This window comes from Tympanuchus pallidicinctus, unplaced genomic scaffold, assembly GCF_026119805.1.
Source record: "Tympanuchus pallidicinctus isolate F22 unplaced genomic scaffold, pur_lepc_1.0 scaffold7, whole genome shotgun sequence".
Classification (NCBI taxonomy): domain Eukaryota; kingdom Metazoa; phylum Chordata; class Aves; order Galliformes; family Phasianidae; genus Tympanuchus; species Tympanuchus pallidicinctus.
In genome coordinates, this window is record NW_026294791.1 from 14,333,933 (window position 1) to 14,357,404 (window position 23,472).

General features: G+C 36.1%; 1 long non-coding RNA gene across 1 annotated transcript in view; it reads right to left on the reverse strand.

Annotated features, from left to right (window-relative positions):
- Window positions 1–15,891, reverse strand: part of LOC128072247 (uncharacterized) — a 255,859-nt gene extending 239,968 nt beyond the window's left edge. Inside the window, exons 1-2 of the long non-coding RNA XR_008202182.1 lie at window positions 15,835–15,891; window positions 8,492–8,594 (exon numbers count right to left, since the gene is read on the reverse strand). This is a non-coding gene — a long non-coding RNA (uncharacterized LOC128072247). The remainder of the gene's footprint in view (window positions 1–8,491; window positions 8,595–15,834) is intronic.
- Window positions 15,892–23,472: the final 7,581 nt, after the last annotated feature.

The following is a 23,472-nucleotide window of genomic DNA, read 5'->3' on the forward strand; positions in this document are numbered from 1 at the left end:
ATGCACTAAAACTACCTACTGATTTCACTTGTGGCAAGATTTAGCCAACCATCAGGAAGAAACATTTCCAATTCTCATCATCTGAGTTGGCAGGCTATGACTCACAGTGTCTGTGTGCATGATTACACACACTCAGTCACCCAAACAAAGCAAACAAGGTCTAAGCTAGTTCAAAATTACTACTTATTGGTCTACAGAGTGAAATTTATCAAGTGTCACAGAAGTATGGAGCATCAAAAACAAGAACGTAAATGGATCTCTTATTACAATAACCCCTTACAACTGGTTTCCAAAGTTTATTACTAAGTTCTAAAAGAAGATAAAATATTTCCTAAGTTTTTCATGGTTTATGATCAATAGGCCATAAGAAATCAGCTCAATATGACAATATTAAACTATGCATACTTATGTGCATCACTGCAGATACCTGAAATATGTAAATCAATAATATAACAGATGGGAAAAAAAGAGAGGTTATTTTTGAATGCAGATGAAAAGACTTCAACTAGTGCAAACCAGAAACCAAAACTATTCAGCAAGAGGTTTTCCTGAAGGTTATCAAATTTCCTATTTATTAGTGATTTCTTCTTGTCATTGGTAGGTGAACATTAACACTGGAGAAGTAGAATTCTCCTTACTGCCTCTAACATATTTATATTATCTTACTCTACAGAAGTATGAGACAGCATTATCAGAAGGAGATAAATCTTACAGATTGCCTCAGTAAACTAAGATTCAGAAATAATACAAAAAAACCCCAGACTACTAACATGTCCTCCTCACCTCCATAAAAAGAAAAAAAAAAGAAAAAAAAAGCCCACAGAGAAAGGAATGCAACAGCCTACTCAGGGCATGTTAAGCTGATTTCCTCAGCCTGAAAATTCCAAAGTCATCTATGACATGATCTGTCTACATGAGATGAACAACAGCAGAAAGCACCCTATGGACTTAGTAGAAGACCCTGACAGCTAGGTGAGGACCAATTTTGGAAGTCCACACAGTTCTTGTATGCCAATTGTAAGGCAAATTATGGATGAGATTTCTTACTCTCTACCACTATCAGCACTAACGTAAGAGTAGTGTTTTACATTTTCACTAAAATATTGCTTTACTTTAAAGTTGCTTGGATATAATGCAAGAAATCTATATTCTATATTCTTCATGTTTCCTGGAAGATTTGGAATAAAGACAGCTGTTTCTTCATTTGGAAAACCTAACATTCACTGTTTCAGAAGAAACAGAAATAGTTAAAGAAAATCTTTCCACCAGTACAAACATTTTCTACAGTAAACTAGACAGGATGTATAATTCGTAGGACTTCATAGATACAGTTTTCTGTTCTTTAGACACATCTGCTAATGTCATTAGGCACAGACACTGGGGTGGGTCCCCCATTTTCTTTGGCACATGTTTTGACCTCCCCTAGAAAGATGTATTAAAAACCAGTGTGCTCTGATTTAGTTCCTTGCATTTCCATAAGCAATGGTGCCAATGGCAAGCAGTCAAAAATATTTCCTTAAAATCTTGGAGTGGCATTAATATGAGTTCAAGACTTCACCAATTTTCTGTAGAATTTAGACTTTTATATGTTAACACTACACACATGACTGTTCTGAGGCTTCCATTACCTGCAGGCTTTTTTAAAAAACTGAAGAATGTTTGATTTGGATGGTTACATTAGATTTGGGGATATTAATGGATTACACCCACAGCCTCAAAAGAAATTGCCAGTTGTCTACAAGTGACTATTTCTATATGAAGGCCTAAGATTATCAAAGCAAACCACAAACATAATTCACAAGCACCAAACATGTGCTGCATGTTTATCTTTCTAGGTCAATGCCTCCAGACTACACATAAGCTTCACTACTCCTCAGATACAATAGACACTGGTTATAATTCAGAAACTCAGCTTCATTTAAGAATAAATAAAATATCCTGTCTGAGGAGCAATCGTTACAGCATGACCACTCGAGACAGATACACACTCATACTCAGGTCTCAAGTGAATGTCTTCAGAAGTTAGAAGGAAAATTGTTTACTGGAAGTTCCTTAGTAGTTCTATTGTACAGACAAGCAGATGGCTTCAGATTTTCAGTAATACAGATTCTCTCACAAGTATATCATAACAGAACCCAAACTACAACACAGATATATAAATACATGCATATGTGTATATGTATTAACATGCAACTTTTGTATGTCTTTAGATATATAATACCACAAAAATAAACTGCAAGCAGACATAAAAACAAATTTAAAAAGAAAAAATAGAGCTTAAGAAAAAAATTTATCTGTACTTCTTGTAGCTTGAAAAATCAATGTGAATTGTCATTTAGTGGTGCCAACCTATAACCATTAATATTGACAATAAAGCTGCAAATTACAAAGTTTTGAAGTCTGAAAAAAGTGTAAAAAAAATAAGTAAAATCTCTAGGTAGCATCTATTCGTACACAGAGCTTCAAATGACATTAATGCACTTAAAAATCTTTTGCAAACAGCTAACAGCAGTTCTGCCCTTACAGGAACATTTGTGTCTAACATAACTACTAATAGATCCTGCTGGAATGTTCACAACAAACTGGTGAAACTCTTACAGACTGTAACTGGACATACACACATTTGGATCTGATGCTTAAGGTAGACAAGTTTGTGCAAGTCTGCCAACACACCTACAATATGCATTTGCACATAGCCTACAAGCATTTTCTAGGCAAACAGATATAATCTGAAAGTTGTCTTGATGGAAACCTGGTATATGCACCAGCCATCACTGAGTGAGAGTTTATCTCTTGATAATATTCGCAACAAGCAGGGGCTTCTCAGACTATATATAACTTCTACTGTATTCAATAAAATAAAATAATTTTCTTCATCCTGTTTTTTTTTTTTTTTTTGTCTCCCCCAATAGCTATGCATAATATAGATGAGAAAATACCTCATTCAACACAGAAAAAAAACCCAACAAGCTAAACATGAATTTTCAGATACAAATGCATGATTTATTTTCAGAGCAGCTGAAACCTGAGCACTGTGGGCTCCAAACACACTCACAGCTTCCATCTCTAGGTTGAAATCTCATACAATAGGCTAAACTTCAAAGCTTAAATACGAGAGAAGCACAAGAACACCTCTTACTTACACCACTGTGCTTCTGTAACTTAGCACAACCATCCATTTCCTTCTTTGGGAAGATGACCTTTTGAAAAAATGTAGCAAAAATGTTGGTTGTGCTATTTATTTCAGTGTTTTGAAATTCCAAGATCAATGTTGGCTTCTAACAAATTATTGTAAGAGCCAAAGGGCAGGTTAAACATAAGAATGGACTCAAATCTGAACGCAAAAGCTCACCTAGTTCAAAAAGCAACTCATCATCAGAGCAGTTCTGATAAGACAGTGATGACCAAAATAAGCAGCAAAGACCTGAGTATCTACAAAGAACTAAATGAAGAGTAAAAATTCAACAGATAGGTCTCTTTCAAGAAAAGATCATAACAGACACTCCCAGGATGTTCATGATTTCATAAGACCAATACTTCAGAATCTTGTGTTTAAGATAGGATGATGGAACAGAAATAAAGTTTAACTATGCAATAGTATCAAATTGGAAGAAATTACAAATTACAAAGAACAATGTAATGAGATACAGAAGCCATTTGATCCTTTACAAATCCAAGTTAATAGATACTAAATGCAATTTGGTGGAAGTATTCACCCATGAAGGAAAGAAAACCTGCAAAATGATAGAACAGTGTAGTCTGTTGATCAAGGAAAGATTACATTGAAAATATATTATGCTGAAATGATTGCTGGTAGAAAGAGGGAGTTGCTTATCAGAAGGAAAGCAGACAGACATTTTTATGTGAACCTCACCATCTTCAATCACATGGGTATGGTTATGATATAATAATCTAAGTACTATTTTATTTTATCCATGAAATGGAATTGCTGTTTCTAAGATTTCAGGGTATTTACTTTGCTGGTAAAACAGTGCTTCCAAAGCGTTCTAGACTTCAAAACATTTATGGCTATGGTCTAGGATTGACAAACTTTGAAACATGTTATATCTGTACATGAGACTGAAAAAGGATCAGTCCACACACAAGGACTAGATACCTACATATGTCTCAGGAAGGTCACGCATTTAGGACATTCTCCATCCCTAGAGGTGAGAGTGGAATTTACAGCTATTAGCATCACTATAGAAGTTATCCAGATGGCATGATTTTCTGATTTGAATGCCACGATTGTTTGAAGAGTCAGCAGGTTGGGTTTACTATGGCCAGTCTGTGAAGTACAATTTGATGTACTTCTATACTTCTGTACTACTATAAAAAACAGACTTATTTGTTGTTAAGAACTCAGAACTGCAACTTTATTAAACTGATATTGAAAAAAGAAATCTGGAGGAGAGAAAATGAAAAGATTGTATCAAAATGTTAACCAACTCAGGCCAAAACTAGCCACCAAAAATATCTGCACGTGGTCCGTGAGATTTGGCCATACCAGAGAGCTGTAAGTGGTTTTCTGAAGTCTTGCCCCTGTTTATATGCAGACTACAACTGTCAGAGACAAGACTTGAAACTCATCTAATCTATAATTAGAAGCACCTTCCTATACACTGGTGTACTGCCATTCATGTGAACGTTTCAAGCAGGCAAAATTCTCCTCTAAGCTACCCTGAAACTCTGAGAAGTTAAGGTAAAGAAGGAAAATGAGAGCCATGACAAAGCTTCATAATGGCCCAGAGCCAGGCTAGATATGAGAGAGCTTGCAGAAAAAAATAAAATAAAATACGGGGGAGGTGACTGAAAACAAATGGAATGGAGAGAAAAATACCTAACTATTATGTCTCAAATTTCTCCTAGTGTCTGTAATTTGGGGTCCTTGTTTAGCAGAATGTTGTGCAACATGTTTATTTTTCCAATGCAGCTGAGAATCATTTTTCCTTTTCTCTTTCTATGTTTCTGTGCTGCCGTTGGCATAACAGAGAAAACAAAGTTAATAACAAAGGAAGGATGAGATTTCTTTAAAATGTTTTATTGTCAGTTGTAATTCAGCTTTAAATGGACTCTTGTCAGTTAGAGAATTGGTCTCAATTATACTTTTTTTCTGAATGTGAGAACACAGTGTGAACTACAAACTGTGAGTATCAGTGTTGCGTGAGCTGTCCTATGGGATCTTCCCTTTTCCCATTCCATCCCCTTTGGAGTGCTTTTGTTATGGTACCATACCTTAAGATTGCTGTTTATCCGCAGTCTCTTCTAAAGAGAAGAACTGGGAACAAAATGGGGGAAGGGAAGAAGGAGAAGAAACCTCAGGTTTGTGGCCATCGCTGTGTGCTTATGGCCATATGTGTTTTCCCCTTCTGCTACTTTCTATTAACCATATTTTTAAAGGATATTCAATACCTGCTATTGTACTGAAATGTTTCAAACAGCTCATCAATCCATCACAGCTAATACTAATTTTAATCTTAAAATAAAGGATAATAATTTTGCTCTGGCTTTAATTACATACACACAGTTTCTAAAAATGCCTCCAAATTCACTTACTAGTATCTTTACTTGCTGTAACATTGTGTAGAGAACTCCAGAAGGTATTTGTAGATGTAGGTTTATACTAGACTTGGGAAGAATTGGGGGGGAGGAGAGTGGGAGGAGGGCTGTTTATATTGAGTACCTCTCATTCACTTTTATCTTCACACAAACAGAAGAAAGTGCCAAGATACCATTATCAAAGGATCAGACCTTGGGCCAACCTGATTTTCAGCAAAAGCCAAGGATGGTTGAAAAGAGCAGTAAAGAAAGTCTGACCTATCCTTGTTCTGTTGAAAGACCACATACAAATTATTAAAGAGAAGCACAGATTTACTACCCTTCACACAAAGATAATTTTAAAGAATGATGAAGCATTTCCTAGACACTTGGCTCTCAAAAAAAAAAGGAATCATTGTATTGATAGAAATTCCAATATTACAACAAGCAAAAACAATCACACTCAATTTGTAAAAAGAAACTGAAATCATAACTGAAGGTGACAGAAGAAGCTGGCTGATTGGACTAGCAGTATAGTCGCTATCATAATGCTGCAAAAAAGTAAAATTGAAAAAAGTAGGTCTGAAAGACTAAATCCAGCTAGGAAACAATAACTGCAGTAGAGAATAATATCACATCAAAGTTTAGGAGCAGATTTCTAACAACGCAGTAATAGAAGTATTATTAATAAATAAATAAATAAACAAACAAACAAATAAATAAATAACAATATTCCGCCAAAATTATACCCAGAAGTCTTTTTACTGAAATATCACAACACAAAGAATGCAGAATGTGCATCTTCAGTTTCAGAACTGTCCATTCTACAGTTATGCTGTTTTCTTTCTGTCTTAGGATCTGAAACGTAACAAAATGTCATGATCATATTTTATTTTTTTAATTGAATTCATAATCTTTTCTTTGTCTGGAGTGCAACTGCTAAAAATAGAAAATCTAAAATCATCCAGCAAGCCAAGGAAATATTGCCTTGACTGGCAAGCAGAAGAAAACTAAGGTAGTCACAATAGAGTTGGAAATGTGTGGACTACAGACATTAGAAGTAAGGTAGTTGAGACTGTGGAAGAGAATTGAAGAGGGCACATAAATGGGATGTTGAATGACTTAACCACTTCCTTGCTTTCTTTCGTTTATGTTGGCACATAGGAAGTCTAGCAAGCTTAACCAGAAGCTGATAAAATCTGAGTGTGTGGCTAAGATAGACAGTGAAGTAGACAAAAACAAGTATAATATACATTATTATAGAGCATCAGTAAAATGGGCTAAATTATCGTTGTCTCATATATCACAGTGTAGAGACAGCAGCAGACTGTGCCACAGTATCACTGCTTGCTTTTCTCATCAGTCCTGTTCTTGTTACTGGTATACTCAGAATACACATTGCTCTGAATGCTCTAATTTACTCTGCTCATCTGATCAACATCTCCGTGTTTTGTTCAATTGTCTGACATTTTCCCCCCTATAATAATAATGAAAGTTCATGAGTGCTTTCAAAGGAAAGTATGTCAATGGATGTCTCTTTATTGACTGGAGATGTTTGGAAAAGGGGAGAGAGAAGCAGAGTGGAGGAGAATCATACTGCAGATATCTAACAAGGGAGAATAGGCAAACTCCTTGTGTCATCAGTAAATAGATGGGCTCCACTTGAGGAGCTCTTAGGGGAACAGAATTATTGTCTTTGAACAATTTTGAAGCATTTTATTCATTTCCTGCCACTCCCTTCCAACCAGCCCCCAAGCTGCTGCAGACCTAAATAAAAGTCATTGGTAGTTCTTTCTGTTCTTGAATTGGATCTCAAAGCTGGATTTTTAATTCATTTAAAAGGACAGGTCTGAGTCCCAGAAGATGCCGAGTGCTCTCAGCTTGACAACTTCATAGATTCAGATAATCACTTGGTAGCAGTACAGAAACAATTTCTTCTGGATTACTTTGTCTGACATCTCTTTCTCTCCCTTAAATCAACTCCATCCCCATCCTGTCCCACCCCTCCTCAGACTGTTTTATCCTCCTCACTATGTCTACACAACTTCTCTAATTGCTTCTCTCCTCTAAATTCCTCATCTGTATGTATAACAGCCTCCATGTTCATTCTTTTCCAGGACTGCTGGGAATTAATGGGAGACTTCTGTAGTGGTGGGTTTCCTTCACACAGATTTCAGTTTCAATAATCAGTTGAATGATATTAAGTGAGTGACAAATACTGTCCAAGAGACACTTCTAGTCAGAGTGGCATAGGCAATTCCTTCCTTCTGCCAGGGCATGGCAAGATGCTGTACACTGCAATATATCATTTTTGTCATTGTTCTTTAACATGGCAGAGCTTCCTCACAAACAGCATGCATTTTGAAAATGCCTTTCTTAAAGGCTGAAATCATATTTCTAAAGAAAATAATATATTTTATACTAAATATCAAATAGGTTCATTTTAAAAACCTGCAATATATTCTATCAAGACAAAAAAATTACTATTAGACAAGTAAAATACCAGAAGCTTCATGAAGGAGTGTTAGGGTAGGATGATGGCAGAATACAGCATTTTAACAGGCACATTTCAAAGTTATAATGCAACCAGAATTAAGCTCAATTCTAGATTTTAGTAGCTAGAGACCTACAGTATAAAAAGAAAATTCTGCCAGTCTGCTGTAGAAGCTTATTTCAGAATTACCTATCTCTATGATAAAATGTATATGAATTATATATCATTAACCAGAATTTAAAGGGATAATAGAAAATATAAATACACGTTGAGAACTGTCTTTCAGCAAATGTGCATTATGTTATTCACTAATTAATTACTACAATAGAAACTTTGATTAACATTTTTCTTTCAACCATCTTATTTTTTAAGCAGCTTAGTTTAAAAAAAAAAAAAAAAAAAAGTGTTGTTTTTTATTCATTATACTGAGTTTCATATGTTAAACAAAGACAAACCAACCTTAAGCCTTTTGATAAATACGATGCTGTGGTAACTACAGCATTCACTTTGTATCCCATTTCTCCAAATTCCTGTCAGCCAGATGTCACTTGCAATGCAAACACTGGAAAAATATGAAATAATAATTTCATACATCATCTATGCAAGCACAAGCCAGTCAAACATTCAATACAAATTCAAACTGCTACTACACATAAAGCAAATATCATCCAAATAATATTTAGAATGATTGAAAGGGTTTTGATTTGGAAGTGTATTCTCTTAAGTTAAGTGGTCCCCAAGACCATCTAGAAAATTCAATTGTTTCATTTTAAAATGTTTTCTGCCCAAAATTATATCAAATCCTAATGTCTCAGTAGAAACATATGGGATTGGATTGTTGACTGGGCGCCTGATGTCAAAGAGGAATCTAATTTTCCAATGGCATTTCCTCATACTGTCTCACCAAAACACAAAATTGATAAAAATTTTAATGGATACTTTTTCAGAGCAGGGCATTACCTCTTGTGCTGGGAAATAGTGCAGGAGAACACCATGTAGCTACAGAAAGGCAACGCATAAGAAAACTTCGAATAAATATTCATACATAGAACAGGCCTTACATTCTGCATTTTTCTTTTACAATGTTAAATGGAATTCAGACAGTAAATTTTGCAGTATCAGGAACATCTCCCTCCCCCTCCATTTCCAGGACTCTCTTTTTTTTAAAAACAAATGATCTCTTTTTAAAATCCAGGTGCAATACATTATTTAAAAGGGCACAGTGTTAGTATTAAAATTCTCTTTCAGTTGAAATCTATTATTAAATAGATATTTTATCCAATGACTACAACACTCAACAATTCATATAAGCAAAATGATTTGTTAAGCAACTCTTCAGCAAAAATTATAGTGATGACATAAATGAAACACCACCTTTCTGGATCTTCTTATGTTGCTAAGTATTGCATGCAAACATAACACCTAAAGCCATGACATAATACAAGGTGCAAATGACTATGTTCTACTTGATGACAATGGAGTTCAACTAGAGAGAAAGGTATTTGTTAACTATATTACATTATCACTCAGTAATAATGTAAAATTTGTATGGCATGTGTTATTTAAAACGTGTTGCCTGAATCATTTCTCTATCAGCTCTGGTCATTAATCATATATTTCTTAATACATATCAAATTTTAAGTGGACAACTGAAAAAATAAAGTCACGTCAAAAATAAAAAGATTTTACTAACCTTTGTGAATTGCTTGGAATTACACTGATAGCATCACAGAATAATAGTGAACAGAACTGACTCAGCTTCCCAGGAAGCATATTGTGTCATTTATTAGGAGTTATTTACAGATGACTGATACAGAGAGGAAGAGCAGCATTGATGGTTAGGAGACCTACATCTGATGTCATCAAGACCTAAGCGTTTAAAAGCTTTAATAAATACCTAAGTAAAGCTTGCAGAACATTAAAAAGACCACAACAAAGAAGATCACAATGATGAAAGTGGAAAGGTTTCGTCTTGTGGGGAAAAAAGGCCCTGCCTACATCACATGCCAAGTCTGTCATAGGTTAGCGTGCATCTTTCTTAGCCATCTGAAAAACATCAGTGAATTCTTCAAACTGTTTAAATGCTAGCGCTGGTCACGTAGCTGAAGATACAACCTTAGCCACTTTCTTCCAGAAATACTCAGTTTTTCTTCACTCCTCAGAGGCCAAAGCAATTGTGAAGAAATGAGCAAGTTCCTCTAAGTCTCTTCTAGTTAGCCTTGATGTGTAACTTCTCCATACCTAAGTCAACAAGGTGCTTTTGACAGTAAGCAATGTTAGAGCCTGATAGGACATAGCATCTACCAATTCTGACTGGAATATAGCAATTTTTTTTAACCTGTAACTACTTATCTCATAGACCATCAGTTTGTTACACCCTTTCCAAATGCTCTCACTTCTGCCACAACAGTCTGCCAGATTTCCATCCTCAATGCCAGCCATACATGCTCCTCTTGCATTCAAAGGAGTTTCCCCTTCTAGCTTTAAAAGTTAAAAAGGAGGAAAATCAAAATTAAGCTGGATGCTTTTTCTCCAGTGTGTGATGTGGAGAAACAAGAACCCCTCTCCATTCTTTTCCCTTCTTCTTCCTCTCTTATACTCTCTCCAACTAGAAAGGTACCTCCATTCCCTATTCTTCAAAGGTAGCAGAGGAGACCTGTTTGCATTGTGTAGAGGTTCAGCTGGGAACAACAGTCAGTGCAGAAAAGAATTTCCAGGGGACTGAAATTCTTCAACGTTCAGCAAGCTCTGTATTGTCTTGATTTGGCTACTCACAGTAATGAAATCTGAACAGACTTTTATTAACAAGTCTTCACACTTCTTTTGTTCTCAGCAGCTGAGTTCAGCATGCAGCCAGACTATAATGCAGTAACTTTCAGAAGCTTTCTATGCCTCACTCGAATGAAGCGTGCATTGGTTACCTAACTGTGCATGAGTACATTGCAGCACTGGCCCCCGTCAGCTCCTGCCAAAACCCTATTACTGGAGGAGATTGAAAATTTGACAGATTTGTCATCCTAAAGGCATAATGGTCTGAAAATGAAGAGTTGAGTGAGATGGCCAATTCTCCAGCAGACTTTTCTCTCAATCCTAGCTGATCTGCACTACTAGCCCCTGGTGGTCTCAGCCCAGAATAACTCAACACTTTAATTTTCAAACTGACTTAGAAGTCTACTTGCAGCTTTGAAAACACCACTGAACTTTTTTATATTTTATTTTCACCAGAGAAAAGCACACAGCTACCAACACCATAGCAATCAACATCTTTCTTAATTTCTAGAAAACAGGAGTCTGAGACCTGTACTTTCATCCTTAGTCTGACCCTTTTTCTCCATGGGAAGATTTCAATTCCCTTAAAGCCAACTGAATCCATCTTTTCTAGTTCTCTCCTCTTAAGACTTGAATCTTTCTAAGCAAGAAGTTCAGACTGTTATCTGTTTAGAAGTCCAAGCCATTCTGGTCATATTCAGAGCATTTAATATACGGTAGGTAGGCAGTGGAGCTAATGGAGAGAAGCAGGCATAGCAGAATTGCTGCACGTACCAGAGGCAGCATAAATACATGGTACATTTGTGCAGTCTAACAGTATATCTTGCCTCTACTCAATGACATCCTCTTGCATATCTTGCCAGTGGTTTCCTACAGCAGGCATTCCATCAAATAAAATCTGATATTATTACAGTAAGTCCTTCACATAATGAAGAAGGAGATCTGCACGCTGATATACACTCTTGGTTTCCACAAGCTGGACTTACTGAGATACAACAAGGATAAATGATACAACAAATGCCTCACTGCACTATTTACTCTTGAAAATGTGCATTTGGGTAAAAGTTGATCTTACATCTCTATTCTCTTTGCTGAAAGACTGTTTAGATGCATGTGCATCTCCAAGACAAAGTGCTTGTTATTTACTTCATGTTTGCACTGTACTTTGAGGAAGCAAAAAGCTGCATAAGTGCTAAGTACAATTAACATCATCCCCTTCTATTTTTCTCTTTCAGATTTTAAGTGAACATAGCGCCTGTGAAAGTTGTTGGATTGACAGCCCTGGAGACTGAAATCTAAAGTGCAGCACACCTGCTGAGCCAAACAGAACTAAAATACAGGAAAACCTCTCACCAAGTTTTAAATACATGCTTCATTTAGTTATTGTTACAGGGCTAGGCGTAATGCTAATATTCAAAGATTTGCTACTCCCATGTATTTGTTCTAAACACTGGCTCAAACTCTTTATTTTTTACTTTCAAAAATTATTTCTTGCTGATGTGAAACACATCAGGGACCTTCAAAATCCTCTATTACAATGGGATGCTGTTGAAGCATAACTTCACACTACTGCAGCCAGGTACAATGCTGAATCCCAGAATTCACTTTGCCCATCACAGAAAAGAACATTAGCTAATCTCATACAGCTTTAGTACTGACCACAGTAAGTGCTTAGCTGCAGAAATGCTATTCTGTATTATAATCTAGATCTGAAGCTTTTAACAGAAGAGTTGGTCCTTTGGCCTTCTAAGAAAGATCAGTAAGCCAACAATGAAGATATAATTCAAGATTTCCTGATAAAGGGAAATTTTTATTCTCATTTAAACCCTTTAGACTTCCGGGAATGTACATTTAACCACTAAAGCTTTTGTTTTGTTTTGTTTTAAAAAGACCCTTTTTGTTAAAGATATCTCTTACCTTCTGAAACATATCTCCGCCCCACTTTCAGCTAATACTACTTATCCTTCTACATTACTTCCATGCCTCCTTTCTTATGGAGGCATGGATTTCAAATGGATTAGATGAATAACATAAACATTTACCAGCTGTAGGTTTTACACTCTCCTATTATGCACTCGGTATATTTGCTTCCAGGTGGGCCCGTTTCAGATCTAAAGGAAAGGACTGATCTTCATTAATTAGAGAGCACATCAGATGCAGAATACCCATAATGTATAGAGCTGCTACTAACACCTGCTGTATTCTGATGCTTCTAGAATATTCCTTCATTTGCCTTGACAGGTCCTGAAAAGCAAATTATTTGCCTGGAGCACAAAATTTTCATTTCTGAGTAACTTCAAGACTGAGCACTTACAGAAAGTTATTCCTTAGCATTTCATGTTACTTTTCAGTTCAGGAAGTTTCTCAGGGTTTCTGGGCAGGCTGGTCTTTTATGATATTCAGCCTGCAATGCTTTCTATTTCATCTTGACTTAACATCATTAGTCTTCTTTCATAGAAACCTAAGCATTCTTTTCCTAATTTATCTAGATGGTACTATGACAGCAGCTCCCTTGATCAAACTTTGCCATTTATGTCTCTTGTGCTGTTAATCATTCTCTGAAATGAGATTTATAGTAAAAAAGAATTAAATCAAGTCTGACTTCCTTTATATTTCTTTACTTTCTGGGATTCTGGATGTTCACTCAGGCCAGGCACTTTGGAGACACTGTGCTTTCTTTCATTCACTAGTTAGGACTGTTTTCCTTTACTGGAGGGTCACAGCAGATTTGATCATTGGTGAAATTGAGTAAAGGTTTAAGTGATGCAGGTATGATAGCAAGATATGTTGGTGTTTAATAATTTTTCTAACAAGCATCTATCCTTCCTTGTTTCTGGTTGTGTATTAAAAAAATTAAATCTGAAGGGAAAGTGGCCACATGGCAATTCTTCTTGTCTTTGATTCTTGAAAGAAATTGTACTCTATTATGGAAAAGATCTGTACAGAATTGGAGACTCTCAGCTGTCCTCTTTCCTTCATATCTTGATTTTCTACCACTTCACAATGACTTGTTGGGGAGATATACATACATACATACATATAAACTTCCTATAAATATCTTCATCTTTTCCTTATCTGCAGTATATTTCACGAGTCTGTTTCTGAATGAAAATATCCTGCTTTTATAATGCAAGATCGTCCATTTCACATAGGTCAAACCCATTCTATGCTGCCAGCAGATGCTTACAAATTATATTTTTAGTCCTTATTCCCAAGGATTCTGTAGCCTGGTCCCTAAAAGACCAACTGTTACCTGCATTGCCATTTCTCTGTTCAGTGGAAGTCTCTACTCTACAAATAAAATCTCATACGTGAAGGAGGGGAAACTTTTCATCAAATTGATACAGCAAAATGAACAGCTCCAGAGGAATAAAAAACAGCACAATAATTAGCACCTTTTCACCTTAATGTGAGGCACATTTTTTTTTAGGACTTTACTGGCATAAACATCGATAAAAAATAAATCCTAATTTTACTTAAACAAAAGGTGTTATTGACCACTTTATCCCATCTTGGAGAAATGTAGGAATTGAAAATGACACAGAATAGATGCATAGTACTTTACTTGGTTCAAGGCCAGAAGGCGCACAATACATTACAGGAGTGTGTGTGTGTGTGTGTACAAAACAGTTATAAGACTGTATGTAGATCTAAAAATGCACAGAACAGTTAAAAAAAAAAAAAGAACTAACAAACGACACTAATACCTTTGTGACATCTCATATAACAGATCTGTATAAGTGGTTAAGCCAGAAATGATCATCCAGCTTTGTCAAACATCACTGATTTTTACAAGAAATAGGTTCACAATCTGCTAAATTGAAGGCAAATTGTCATCTAGATTCTTATAGTACAAATGGCTGCATTTAAAGCATGTTCTTGCTCTCAGGTCTAAAGCGTTACAAGACCAAAATGTTCTGTATCTCGTCTCAAATTTTCAAACAATCCAACATCCAAGCTATATATAGGTATATTCTTGCTGTTCAATCTCTTAAAAATCAATCAATATTAATGTGTCTGCCTTAAACTTTTAAGGTCATTGTCTCTCTTCTGACATCTTTAACTACATCAACATCACATTATATCATTATAGACTCATGAAGCAATGTTCTTTTACATTTTTTGCAAGATAATGCCTCTTTTGTGTTCCAGTTTTTATCATAATATAAATCTTGAAATGTAATTTGCATATCTTTTGTTTAGCAAAGGAGACTCCCCCATTTAAGACTTTGTCATTTTAATACATAGACTTGAAAGTGGTTGTCTTTTTAAAGAAAATGCACCAAAATATTCCAATTTATTCTTCAAATGCAGTGGCTGCTGCATCAATAAATTAGTAAATTCCCTTAACAATACACTTGCTAACAATTATAGTCTGCCTGCCTTGGGCTCGCTTGACAGTAGGTCTGCCATCTGTTGAGAAGTCCATTCATAGGTTTTAAAGGTCTATTTAAAGGTTTTTATTTTAAACATTGCAATGTGTCTCTTTTCTTTTCACCCTTACCACCACTTGTTCTGTCTTTCCTGCCCTCTGTCCATCTTTGATTCCACCCTGCTAAACAATACTTGTATACTCCTGATATTGAACAGTTTTTCCTGCACCAGCACCCACATCAAAGCTCACAGGTGTGCTCAACTCTGAGATGTCTGGCCCATTTTTAACAGCTGAGGTGGACAAGCAAAGATGAGGGAAGATACTTGTGGAGAGGGATGGACAGAAATGAACAGGATCAATCAAGAGATTCAAAAGCAGCTGTGAAGAAAACAAAATCAAGTGGATGAATGGGAAAGGGCTGCTAGGAGCCCCAGCTCTGGATAGGTGGGTTTTCATGAATTCTTTCAATAAATAGGGATCCTCTAGGGAAATTCAACACCTGGTAATCTTAGTGGATAGCTCTGCTGCAAATAAAGCATAATGTTCACCCCTCTGGTAAATTCAAGCAATTAAACCCCTTAAAAAAAAGTCTCTCTTAGGCTTTCTGCCCAGTAAACTCACAGTGAAAAGCAACTTTAATAAATGTTATAAATCTCACCTCTGAGCCAACAGGAAATTCAAATGTTTGCATGTGGAGGAGCCAGGGAGCTGCTGAAACAAAAGGTAAACGTGTATATTGAAATAGATTATGCCAGTACTCTGAGTGGACAGCAGAAGTATCAGGCCCAGAGGCATGACAGATTATTGAAAGGTTCCCTTCTGGTGCCATCTCTGTATTACACCAGGGTTCTCCCTTCCTTGGAGTGGACAAATCTGTCTAGTGATTACTTTTCTGGCTCATTGAATTCAGGATTACTTCTTATCCTACAACACTACTGGATGGTAGTTTTGAGTTTCAACATTGTGGATATAAAACTCAACAAAAAAATGACAAGAAATATCTGTGGTTTGTGAAAAGATCAAAGAGAGACTGCAGAGATTTTTTTATCGACACCCAGAAAAGGGGTGTTAGTTTTAATAAACAGTAAGAATTTGGGGCCATTATGAAGTATGAGACGCAGTCTCAGCTGTGTTTCTAATTTCCTTTCTTGCCTTTACTGCTGTTATATAAAGCTCTGTAGTGACGAAAAACATTTATTGAAAAAATCTGAGCGTACCATTTGGGATTATGTTTCTTCATCTGCATGGAGCCAATGAGAAATGCTTCTTTCTCCACCCTCCATAGTGCCAACAGCTCCAGGCACATTTTGTGTATGGCACAAAGCTCTGGACAGAGATGCACTTGCGTAAGTGAATAAGGATTTTGTAATTAGATCTCAAGATGATGCAATGTTGTTCATTTTCATTATTCTTTTTTAAAGCCATACATAAACTTAGAGATTTGTGCAAATTCTTTTAAAGTGAATTAAAACCAATACATTTTTGGCAACATATTCTGTGAGAAAGAGGTTTTCTGAAAAATTTATGGTAACAAGGTGTCTATCAACAAATGAATACAGTCATTTTTGTGTACGGCTCTCTCTCCAAACTTGTGAAAGTACAAAAGCCCAGGAAAATTAAGATGAACATAGAACTGGATCAAAGTAAGTTGTATTTGCAGCTTGAGATATTCACAGGAATCAGAGGATAGACATGTTTGCTAATCCACACTAATTTCTGTGGGTCTTTCAGGTAGGCAGAGATAGCCAGTATGAGAGAAGTCTCCAGAGAAATCTCTTCACCAGTCTTGAGAAAAGCTGAGAATTAATTATTTTTTTACAAGATGGGCAAAAGGAACTAGTTCATCTTTGTTATAATGACACCATCTGTGGTTTTGCACTCACAGCATTTTCCTTTAGGGGATTATCAAGATTATTAGTAATTATTATTAATAAGTCATTATTACAAATAATGGTAATTACAGTATCATGTAAAGATCCTACCCAGAATCACTGTGGAGAACTGAATGAACACAGTGAAGATCAAGGCTTTGCAACAGTGCACTGTTAAGAGAAACTGAGTAAGCACAGAGTTGTATTCTGGAGAGCACAATACTCAAAGTCGTTCATCCCCAGGCTGCCAATGGCAGGATCAAATCCAGTATTTGTGCACAGAGCAACAAATAACAAATTTTAGAAACAAATTTTGTTTTTGTTTTTTCCTTTGTTTTTTAAGATTTGGGAGAATCATACAATCCCACCAGTAGACCCAAAAAGTTCTACTAATATGACATTTCTGTTCACACTAAAATAAATATTGCATTTAGAGTGTCCAGTGCAGATCTGGACACCAAATGGATCATAGGTGCATGGAGAATAGTTCAGCCATTACTGATATTCCACAAGAGGACAAAAAGGATTTTTTTACAGTCCAGCTGGGTATGTCTCCATTATTCAACAGAGTTGTAGTTTTCATTTAACAGACTTCTTGAATAATTTGTAAAGCCCTATCTTTTACAAGTTAATATTAAATGTGCACTCAGAGTGGACACAATTTTCCCACTTTTTACATTTTCTTCCCAAGATTTTATCTTAGGAAAATATACACTCCCTTCTCTCTTCACCTCTTCATATTAGCTCTAGAATCCTCATCTACCTTGTTTTCAATCTTCACTCATGATAGGACTCTTCTAAAAGTATTCTGTTGAAAATTCCTGAATTATTTGCAGAATAAATGCAGAACTGCATTTATAACCTTTGAATTTTGCAGATACGACTTCATAATGTTAGCTACAGCTGATGTTGTCAACTAAAATTCTGTAAGGTTTTGTTTTTGAAGAACGGTCTTTCCTCACCTTAACATGAGATCCAAAGACATACATCTTTAATATGCGTATATATATTCACTCACATAAGTATGCATATACACATATTAAATACACATATCATTACAAATGGGGATACATTCCTGAGAAAAAGATCTTTTGTGTTTTAAGAAATGGTTTTTGTAACAGCAATCCAGAATATACCACTAAAGATATGAAAGCTTGGATAGCTGTATTTCAAAGAAAAACATTTCCCAGTATACCATCTATAGCTGTGTTTGTTGATGGAGGTCACTGTAGGAAGCTCAGCACTATCTTCGCAAAGGTGATCAGAAACACTCTGCACACAAATATTGTTCCTTCCACGTTAGATGTGGAATTGCAGGTCAGATCCTTGCAAGCATGTTCATTTAAGAGAAGAAATTATTTTTGTAAAACTATATTTATGAACTTAAACACAGTCCAAAAATCACAGAAGTTAGTTATCCAGCCTCTTTATTGCTCTGGCATTATATCTACCTAATTTCTGGTACAATCCAGTTGCAGCAAATTTCTATATACTAAATATATCTAAATTCTTGGCTTCAATCCTCACGTATCAGTTTGTGTGAATTTAGTAACAGTATAAGGCTAAAGAAGACAAGCGTTCAAGGTTGGAAACATCTATTGGCCCCACAGCACTGTGCCAAAGCTTATATAATGTACAAAAGAGCAGTCAGGCTAGATCTATTATCTTAGGCCAGATCTGTTATCTTATTTGTTGTCTTAAGAACAGAATCTTTCCAACACCTTATTCCCCAATGTTGGGGACATGTTGGGCTCCCAATGAGGTCTGATATGCCTCATCTATTTGCATGGAAAAATCTGCTGTTCAAGCCTTGTGTGTTGACTGGTCCTTACTAAGGAAGGAAAGAAGTGAGTGCATCATGGAAAGTTTATTTCAGCTACACAGTTTTGGAGTTTGGTTTATAGGTTTAGGTTTTTAAACTAGGTTTCCATCTTTCTTTTTTTCTGCTGTGGAAAGAAAAATTGTATTTTATTAAAGATCTGCTTTAGATATGAAATTCTGTATGATAATACTTGGGAATTTTTCATTTCGGATTCATGAAAATTATTTTGATATTATGTGCTTCCATGTGAACATTTGATATTATGTGCTTCTAGTTCCATGTGAAAGCTCAAGATACTTCTCAGGATTTTCAAGACATATTTTCCAGAAGTCAAAACGAAATGCAAAAAATGCAGTTGTTGAAAATTAAGCCACAAAGACATTCCAAAGTTTGCCTGTTTCTATTCACTGATGCAAATTTAGTGCCCTTGCTCTGCAGCAGTCATTAAAATGAGCATAAGGGATGTTCTTTGTTGCTGTATAAGATCCTGTTCTGCCTTAAACGTTTTTGCTGGGTCCTTAAGCTTTAGGTTAGTCAGAGAGTATGACGGACAAGTTCCTATTTCAGGCTTGAAACAGCACCTGGAGGGCCAAGACCTTTCACAGTTTAATAGTGGACAGAGAATCACGGGAGTGATCAGGGTCATGTGGTGGGTGAGGCAATCACTGGTAGTCAGATATCAGATGTCACGGTGACAGCTGTAATAACCAGGGCTTTCTTCCTTCTGCAAAAAAATATCCACAGAATACGGTGCATACAGTGCTGCAATATGTACCTCTTCTACATCTTTTTCATGCTATAAAACTTTTAACTCCTGAAGGCTCAGAGGGCTAGAACAGGACAACCAGCCCGCACAGCACATTACAGGGGTAGTGTGACAGAAGAAGAGCTTTTCTTAAAAAATCTTGAGTATTCAGCAGAAAAGTTATTAGATTCTTGTTATGGACAATTCATTCCTCTGAGATAAAATAATTTAGTTTGTAGAGAGACAGCTGGCAGTGATGAACTGAACAGCATTCTTTCTGCAGCAAGTGTACATCATAAAACAGACGTCATTGGATTAAAAAGTAACCTTAAAATGTGTAGTGTACACAAAGGCAGACTACTCAAAGCACTTCAACAACGATTTAAAATCTCAAGTTGGAGGCCACTTTCAACCTTCAGGGAAGCCTTCTCTATTCATAAGGAGCTTAACTAATCATAACTTTCCATGACTTATCAGAACGGGATGCAGTGTGTCGCAGCATGATAACTGAGCTCTGGAACTGTAACAAAAGATGTCTTTCTAATAAAAATAATGGTGAGACTAAACCCCAAATTTTAATCTTTGAACTTGATGGGAGAAAAACATCCTGTTACTTATTAAGTGTTTCCATTAGCATGTTGGGCAGCTCCTGTTCGTGTTGCTGAGAGATGTGTAGGGCAGCGGGTGTATCAAGAACAGAACAGATTTCAGTCCCAGGAGGCTGTGCAGGGTGCATCACAAAGAAACACGGCAGCCCATAGCAGACACACTTATTTTTGCAGGCAGCTGACTATAGAAATAATTAAGTCTACCTGAAATATAATATCACTTTCAGTTGACCTAATTGCTCAGCATTAGCAGCCTGGTGTTTATGAAGACATGTCATATTTGTTTTTTAACATGCTAAGCATTCTACCTGTATGAAAGCTTCAGAACGATGGTTAAATGGAGTCCAAAACGGACAGATTTCTATCTGTATTTTCTTTAGTGTAGTTTCAGATGCATTAAGATCTCAGCAGAGACCTGCAAATATTATATTCGGCTTGCTTTTATCTTCCAGAAAAAAAAGAGAGAAAAAAAAAGAAAAAAAGAATGAAAGAATGAAGCAGTGCCAAACACTACAAGAAAGGCTTAATAAATAGAGCCCAGGGTTACAGTGTTGCTCTTATTTGCCCTGAAATATATCACTGAACTTCTGTATATTCATATTTGTTTACATTATAAATGTACTAAATGAGCTAATTATAGTGATCATAATTTACAATTAAAAACAAACAGTTAGAAATTTCAAAGGCTTTCAATATCTTTTCTTTAATCATTCACCCAGGCTCAAAATATGCATTTTTTAGATTAAAGCATTAAAGTTGCTAATTATATTCTCAGAACTAACAATTATTTCTTTACCCTTTTACTACCTTCTTCTGGCAACAAAAAAATGTCAGCACTGATTTAATTTTTTGTTATTACAGGATTAAAAGAAGTTTCTAAAATGCAATTAAATGTGCCCTATAGCTATAGTAACTTTCCTATCAGCATCCAAAACCTCTTCACTAAAACAACAGCATAAAAAAAATATTCAGACTTTCTAGACATACTTTTTTCTCTTTTTATAACACATTCCTTTGGTGATTATCTCCAATGACAACTCAACCATCTTAATGAGACTCTGCGCACATCTAGATTTTGGCAAAAGTAGATTAATAGGAGAAAATGAAAGTTAAAGAGTCTGCTAAGAGTGCAAAACCCCACACATGTCAAGCACTGGTTCTTCACCTTTGGGAACTCGGTTCAAGTTCACCCTGAGGCCCTACGGGAAAAGTTCAATAGTCTCAGCTATGTCCCTACTTGATATATCACAAAATCAATTATTTTATGGTGGTACATTTGGTAACCTATGCTCAGACAGAATCAAGTTTTTTTTTCCATCGGGAATTCACCAATTATCTACTCAGTGAATTATTTTCAGATAAAACAGAAATACCTGCTGTCAGCAGGAGCTTCTTATTGTACTGCCTACCAGTTTAGCAGCCGATGTGTTATGAAGCAGTGATGTTGCACTTAGCCCGTGCATCATTAGCCACCATTCTATCACAGCAATGCATGGTGACAGAACACCAACACATGATTCAGTGCCCAAATCTGTATTGGTTTAGGAAAGAAAAATAGTCATTGCAAGTAATCAAAATCATGCCAGAGAAAAATAGTAGCAAGGCACTTTATTGAAATTTCTGCAGTTGCTCAAGGAGTTAGCATCTTCTAGACCCACCTGAATGGTAAACCCTCAAGCTTAATTCACAACTATGACCACCATTTGCAAATAGCCATCAGCAGCACACATGGCCCAGACCACAGGCACATTCCAATCCGCACTCTCCAGTCTACAGCATATGCTACTTAGTATGGGGTGCCTACTGCTGGAGTTGATATATTTATGTTAATTATTTAAAAGCGTTTGCAATCTAAATACATAGTTTTCACATATGTGAATGCAAGTTCGAATAACAAATACAAGTCACTGAGTGGCTCAGACATGGAGTACGCACTCTGCACACTGGTGACTGGCTCTTGAAGTGAATTCCTATTCATCACAAAAGACTATTTCATACTTCGCAGTGGTCTGCCCAAACTAAGCCTAATTTGCTTAGTGCAATTTTCACTGGTCATACTTTTGTTTCATAAAACTACCAGCAATAACATAAATCTTAACCAGCATTTTTTGTCAGACTTGGTTAACAGCCTATATGTGAATACTGCCTGTCCCTGAAAAGAATTCCTCACTCTTAGGAACAAGGCTCATGGCAAGCATGTCAGCACTAACACTGTCCGTGTTGTAGTTTTTTTGTAGACTGTAATAGGCTTTAAAAAGACAACTTTCAGATTTAAAAAAATCCATTTTTTTAAAAAATGGACAATTAATCAGAATTTTTATGCTGTTTTCTTTAAAATATAAATGTCTAGACATGAGTGATGAAATGACAGGGGCCTAATGGCAAAACAAGGCAATGCTAACATTAAGAAGACAATGACCGCCCAAATAAAGGATGCTGTAATAGAATCATAGAATCACCAAGGTTGTAAAAGACCTCTAAGAACATCCAGTCCAACCATCACCAATATTTCCCATTAAACTATGACCAACCCACATACTAAAAGCAGGTCAGATCATGACGGATAGAAAGCCAGGAAATCAGGATTCCTATTTACTCTTACACATAATACAGGAATAGAAGGGCATTGAATGTCACTGAGTGGATAAAAATTTAAGAATAGTAAAAGGATGACTTTTAGTTATGTTGGCTTCTTACTACTTCTCAGCTAATTCACACTTCCCTATCTATAAAATTAGGACAATACATTAGGACAACTCGTTGATGTTTGCAAAGTATTCAGATACACAACAAAGAATGCCACTGAAAACAGTAAAAAGAAATTAAAAATTCCAGTGCAGGTTTGGATTTCACTGGATGGCACAGTGGACAATAAATAAAGCCTAAGAGTATAGACTAAGCAATGAAGCTACAAAGAACCGTTGGCACCTTCCTTACTCCCTGAGAATCATCACTCTTGTGTGCAAAGTGATGCAAAAATAACATGTGATTTGTAAATATGAATGCTATTGTAACACATACTTCAGGGAAGCTGACTTAAGATACTAGGTCCATCCTGTACATTGGAAGTGCCTGATCTTTCAACCTAGATGACTTGCAGTGTGTTTTTTAAGGGAGTTAAAGCAAGTTATAATTTTCACAGAAGTAACCTGATTATTAAATTGATTGTTTGCAAAATAAATGTGAAAGGCTTTCATTGCTTCTCTAGAGGGATGCAAAAGATTTCATTAGTAACCTTAAAATCCGTGAG